The sequence below is a fragment of the Dioscorea cayenensis genome, chromosome 7 (assembly GCF_009730915.1).
Source record: "Dioscorea cayenensis subsp. rotundata cultivar TDr96_F1 chromosome 7, TDr96_F1_v2_PseudoChromosome.rev07_lg8_w22 25.fasta, whole genome shotgun sequence".
NCBI classification, from domain to species: Eukaryota; Viridiplantae; Streptophyta; class Magnoliopsida; order Dioscoreales; family Dioscoreaceae; genus Dioscorea; species Dioscorea cayenensis.
The window spans coordinates 13,924,486-13,931,263 of NC_052477.1; the positions used below are offsets into that span (position 1 = coordinate 13,924,486).

Sequence of the window (6,778 nt, forward strand, 5' to 3'; positions counted from 1 at the left end):
CGATACCTACTCACATGGGATTTATTACTTTGACAAACCCGTGCACTTGCCCGTCACACGCAAGGGGTGTTGTCAATTAGTAATACAAAGTATTCTTTTCTTACAATGAGCATTTATTTTCTCAGATTTTATCGCTAATACATGTTTTTTTGTGTTCTTTTGTGCATGTAGAGTTGTGGAGCCAGATGTAGAGTAAGGAAGCAAAAGTAGATTGCGATTGCACTTTGTTGATGGAATCTTGGAGTGAACAAATGTGAAGACACAAGTTGTACTCAAAAATATGTGAATGTGTGCCAACCTCCATGCATTCAAGCAATTACATGGTTTGGAGAGGCAGAAAGACAATCACATTTGCGTATTCCGACTTGCACAATACTAGCAAGATCTTTATCAATGTTATCTCTTATTGAAGAAGCGACGCTATCTACAGCATAATCGTGTGCCCATTTATGTTGCCTCGATGAAAAGTGTGGATTCGGGAATGTTTTTTGGCAGAGTACTATAGTAGGCACTATAGTAAAACAATGTAGCAATTTACTGTAGTGGTTACTGTTCACATGCCGCTAAAAATCATATTCCTGCAGATTCACATCGGTGTGTGAAAATTCCACACGCCCGTGTGGATTCCTGATTCCAGGCCTTAATAAAGACGCCACTTGTACTAATTTGGGAATCCTTTTTCTCCATCTTTTCTCCATCTTTTCCCCAACTTTGGAAAAGCCTGGGGCTAGGGTTTAGAGAGGCTTTGGCAAGGTTTTTGGAATGGTTCTAGGGCCTTCGACACTGCGTTCCATCGGAAGATAGTTATTGGGGGAGTTTTTCGTCAGCGTCGATTCGGGGAGGTGTGCCCTAGTCTTGACGAGGGAACCTTTGAAGACACCGAGGCTACTCCATAAGACTATCGACACAAATACCAAGGCGGTTTTATTCATGGATTGCATCTCTTTACTTTTGACTTCATTGTTGATTGTATTTTGCTCCATGGAGAGCTAAACCCTTAGTGGATGCTTGGACTTGTAAACCCTAGGATGATATTGTTTCTTTAACCTTTTATTATGCTTTTCTTAATTGATATTTTTAATTGAGTTCCAATCTTGAATTCTTGTTGTATTGATTTTCCCTTAGAGTGACACTAGGGTCGAGAATCCATCTTGGTAATCCTTGTGGATGAGTGACACACCATGAGGGTTAGACAATGCAAGATTGGAGAGGGTCGAGAGGGTGAGTCAAGAGATAGCGGATGGTCCCATTTTCTCTCCAGTATGATTTATCGTCCCTCCATGTTCCTAGAGTTTTTTGCGGTCACAAATAGAGTGAAGTGCTAAGAGAATAAGTCCACTGGGGCATAGTTGCGGAAGCAACAGAGTGAAGCTTTGAAGTAATCCTTAATATCTGGTACTTAATTGTGAGTAGGGGTCTTTCACCTTTACCAAAGGGTTAGATCTATATATACAAATAGGGTTTATCACTTGGAATCCCTAGAGCTTCTTGCCATTGTACACAGTGTGAGGTGTTGAGACTGAGCGATTTCTTCACCGGGGCATAGTGTAGAGTTAGTCACAGTTGACCTTAGGTTTGGGATCATGTATTTTAGGATTTCCACGACTCATTAAGTATCAGTTAGGAGACATAATAGTTGGTCTTACTCTTGAAGCAATAATCCTAGGGGGAGCAATGTCCGAGTGCCCCACTTTCAATCGATTTCCTTTCCTCTCATTTTATTGCGCCTCTCTTTCTTATTTTCTTTATTTCTTTTCATATTGATTTTTCTCACACCACTATCGATTCATCTTCACTTTAGTTAAGTAGCAATATTTGTGTTTCTGATTACAGTTCCTTGTGGATTCAACTACCCACTCACCGGCGTATTATTACTTCCATAAACTCGTGCACTTGGGGTCACATGCAACGGGTGTGTTAAGTTTTTGGTGTCATTACCGGGAATAGGCATTTTAGAAACACTTAGTACTTTGCTATGTTTAACTATTCATCATTTACTCTATTTCACACTTTCTTATTCTATCATCATTCTGATTTGATTTTCTTTCTTTTGTAGCAGCTCCAGGTTATGACCCGAGGGAACCCTTTGACATTGGTTGAAGGAAATCCTGAACTTGAAAAACACTTCGTAGAAGGGGTAAAGAACCTAGGTAAGAACAAAATAATTCAGTTGAAATAGAGGGTGAAGGATCTGAAAACATGGCTGAACAAAAGAGCCAACGAAGAACTTTTTCAGATTTTGTTAAACCTACTATTCATGGAACACAATCGAGCGTTGTGAGGCCACCGGTAGCAGCCAAGAATTTTGAGTTGGAGCCGGCCTTTATTCATATGGTTCAACAATCCGCACAATTTAATTGGTTAGCCGATGAAGACCCGAACAATCATATTGAGAACTTCCTTGAAGTGTGCGACATGTTGAAGAGCAATGGGGTTTTCGATGATGCAATTCTCTTGAGGGCTTTCCCAATCTCTTTGAAAGGAAGGGCCAAACAGTGGCTCCATTCATTACCAAGAGCTTCCATCACAACATGGAACAAAATGGTCGAAGCTTTTCTTACAAGGTACTTCTTTTCAGGAAAATTGGCAAAGCTTCGCAATGAGATATCTTCATTTGTTCAGATGGAGCTTGAAACTTTTTCTGAGACTTGGGAATAATTCAAGGACCTTTTGCGAAAGTGTCCACAACATTGGTTTCCCAAGTGGATGATCATTAATAAATTCTATAACGGGTTGAGCTCAAACAACAAACAACTTCTAGATGATGTCGCAGGAGGTACAATGGGGAACAAGAATCCCAAAGAAGCCAGGCAGTTGATTGAAAAAATGAGTTTAAATAGCTACCAATGAAATGCAAGAGAAAGGATGAAAGTGGCCGGACTCCATGAAATTGATGCGGTTACATCCTTGGCAGCCCAAGTAGAGCCATTGAGCAAGAAATTGGATACACTGACTTCACCAAGGGTAGCCATAATCACAAGTTGTGATGGTTGTGGGGTGTTCGCATATGCCATTTGATTGTCCTATTTCGATTGCTACTTCAGGCCCAAATGAACAAGTAGACTTTGTGGCCAATCCGAGAAGAGGACAAGGCAATCCTTATAGCAACACCTACAACCGAGGATGGAGAATCCATCCCAACTTTTCTTGGAATAACCAAGGGCAACAAAAGGCCATGGCACCACTAGGTTTTCAACAACAAGAAGTCTCAAACATGGAGAACCAAGTTTTAGGTTTGGAAACCCGGATGACTGATTTAGATAAAGCTTTGACAATATTCGTCTAGTCATCAGACACAAGGTTTCAATCGGTTGAAGCTACACTTCGCAACCACACAGCGTCATTGCACAGTCTAGAAAATCAAGTGGTGTAAATTGCGAAGTCTCTATCGGAGAAACCACAAGGAAGCTTGCCTAATAACACCGAAACCAATTCAAGAGAACATTTGAAGGCGATCACTTTGAGAATTGGTCGTGAGGTTGAGGATAGGCTTCCAAGTGAGAAGACCATTGTTGAAAAACCCGAGGTCGTGGAGGTTGGGGAGAGAGCAAACAGGGAGAAAGAGGTGGCAACCCGGCCTTACAAGCCAAGAATCCCTTATCCTTCGAGATTAAAGAATGACCAAAATTATAGTAATACAAGAAGTTCTTAGGTCTATTCAAGCAATTGCACATCAACATTCCTTTTGTGTAGGCATTGTCCCAAATATCTCGGTATGCAAAGTTTTTGAAGGATCTTTTGACCAACAAGAGGAAGTTGGAAGATAGTACATTGGTGATCTTAGTACATTGGTGATCTTAGATCCCCAGAAGCTTTGTTATTTCGTGTAACATTGGTAATATGGGTGAAGAGATGGCATTGGCGTATTCAGGGGCTAGTATCAACGTCATGCCATACTCGTTCTTTCAGAAGCTAGGCTTGGGAGAGCGTAGGCCCACTCGGATGACACTTCAATTAGCGGACCGAACGGTTAGACATCTAAAAGGGCATTGTCGAAGATGTACTTGTGAAGGTTGACAAGTACATATTTCCTATGGACTTTGTAGTGTTGGATATCGACGAGGATGTAGATGTTCCTTTGATACTTGGAAAGCCATTTTTGCGTACTTCCAAGGCAATTATCAACATGGACAGTGGGGAGTTGACACTGAGGGTTTGCGACGACAAGTTGACATACCACCTCACAAAAGCGACATTCTCTTGACTTTGATGATACTCTTTATTTTCTTAACACTACCGATGAATTAATAGATGAATATGTGTAGAAAATGATGAATCCAGACCCATATGAAGGGTTGCTAGACCAAGAAGTGAAAAATGAAGAAGTCTTGTTGCTTTGTCTAGAGGAAAATGTACCATCTACCCCGGGGATCATGAAGAAGATGCTACAAAAGATGAAGCGAGCAAGGAGACGCCATAAGAAATGCCCCAAGGCTAATGGGGATGTACAAGAACGGTGTGAGAGTGACAAACCCTCATGTGGTAACATGCTCAATAACTCCTCCTCTACCCTCAAAAGATTATGTTCATCATGCTTTTAGGTTATGGGTAAGAGGGAAACCTTCATCTATGAGCCCCCCTGGGGTAAGAAGAGGTACGTCAAGCTTAGTGATGTTAAACAAGCGCTTCTTGGGAGGCAACCCAAGTCTTTAATATTTTTCTAGTTTTTAGTTTAGTACTTGCATGAATAAGGCTTTGAGTGTTGGTGTCTTGATTTTTACCTGCAAACTACTGTGTTTTTTTAATGGATTATTGATGTTATTGTGTGCTTAATTGTATGTGACGAAATTTCTTGGTCATTTGAGAATGTTTTTCATGATTCTCTGGTTAATTTTTCATTGTAGAGGCAGGCTCTGAGTATGTATACATATTCAGGAATTTTCTACGGAGGCTACAGATTTTTCTAAGTCATCCAGAAAAAACACATCGCCGTGTGGAAATTCAACACAGGCTTGTATTTTCATTCAGAGCTCATCCTAAGAGGATACAGGGTGTGTGTTTGCCCCTGCGACTAACCTTGTGATGGTCACACGCCCATGTGAAATTTCCACACGGGTGTGTGTTTCTCTGTAGACATTCAGAGCTCCATCCAGAGAAGGCACAGGGGTGTGTGTTAGCCTCTGTGGATGATCCTATGGATGGCACACGGGCGTGGGTAGTTTCTACACGCCCGTGTGAATTCCTACAAAGAGGTCTCATCTATCCCGAGAAGACACATGGGGCATGTGGATGCCCCTGTGAGTACCCCTGTGAAGATCCACACGCCCGTGTGGAACACTTAGAATTTTTCTCAGTTGGACAGAGAAGCCACAGGAGGCGTGTGGGTGCCCTTGTGGGTTGGGCACATGGGCATGTGGAATTTCTATATGCCCGTGTGGATAAGTTCAGAGATGAAGTGTGCTATCCCGAGAGCATACAGGGGCATGTGTCTGCTCCTATGAAGCTCCCATGTGGAGTCACAAGGGCGTGTGTAATTTCCACACGCCCGTGTGGATATACAGAATTCAGAATGCCATAAATTTTCTTTGTAAATCCTTTGTGCATTCTCATCTTTTTACTCCCAAACACTCAGTGAATGAATCCTTGCACTTTCCTGACATTCCACCATCGATTTCGAGAGATTTTACTCGAGCTTTCCGGCTGATTTCAAGGTTTTCAACTTCGTTTTGTTGGTAAACCCTCGTTATCTCTTTTTGCTACACTTGATTTTCTTCCATTTAATCTGGTGAATGTGCTTCGTTTTTATGCTAAAATGGCTATTTCATGTCTAGAATGAGTTTAGACACGATTTTAGGGTGCATTTGTGGGTTTTTAGCATGCGGCCGTGCGGTTTTCACACCCCGTGGATCCACACGGGCATGTGGAATTTCCACACGACCGTATGGATTCCTGCAGTATTGTTTTACGAGTGTATGCAGTTTTTAGTCAGACTCTGGTTGTATGATGAGGCGTTCATAGATACTGAGGAGTACGATCGTTTGTCCACAGACTACCAGGTAGCTTGACACCGTAGCGTGCATACAGAGCGTTGTGTGGACAGGGGCAGTACGAGCCCAGGATGTCAAAGGCTACTTGTTTGTCTCGGCCGAGCTACAGATATATTCACATAGTCCTGAGCAGATCTGTGAACGTCCGCGGTGACAATATCAAAGTTTTGAGCAGACAGGAGCTCCTATAGTTATACTCCATGGTATAGAGTGAGCCGTTACATCTGGGACACATTATGGCTGAGTATTTGAGACATCAGGGACAGTATGCCAGGATCAGTGTTCTCTAGAAGATGATTATCGGGATGGGTCTACTAGACGTGATCAAAGGGGTCGAGAAGATGATTGTTCCAGCACCCCTCGGTTTAGAGACCATATGCATGATGGGCATGATCAAGAGATATAGAGATGGGGTGTATGTGCTGAACATGACCCTACCGGAGTCAGTCGAGGCCGAGGGAGACACAGCAGAGGGGTCCCAACCAGTACTTGAGCCACGATTGAGCAGGCACAGGCAGAAGCACCCCTACAGTGCAGGAGAGCCCCACCAGTTCGGATATTCTCTCCAAATCGAGCCTATGATCGATTTGAGAGGCTCGAAAGTGTTGTAGGGGTACTCTAGAATGATTTGGCTGAGGTTCATGCACTACAAGCCACAAACCACACTGAAGTGATGGCACGTCTAGATATTCTACAGCAACTACTTGAGAGAGACGCGGCCTCACCATTCATCATGCGACCGAGGATCCCTCAGGCATCCAAAGCGCCACCATCACCAGTTCGAGAACCGA

At 42.8% G+C, this 6,778-nt stretch overlaps 1 non-coding gene across 1 annotated transcript; it reads right to left on the reverse strand.

Moving 5' to 3' along the window:
- Nucleotides 1-2,589: 2,589 nt before the first annotated feature.
- On the reverse strand, nucleotides 2,590-2,696 carry LOC120266119. The gene has a single exon (XR_005537961.1). It is a non-coding gene; the product is annotated as a small nucleolar RNA R71 (small nucleolar RNA).
- Between the last annotated feature and the right edge of the window lie 4,082 nt (nucleotides 2,697-6,778).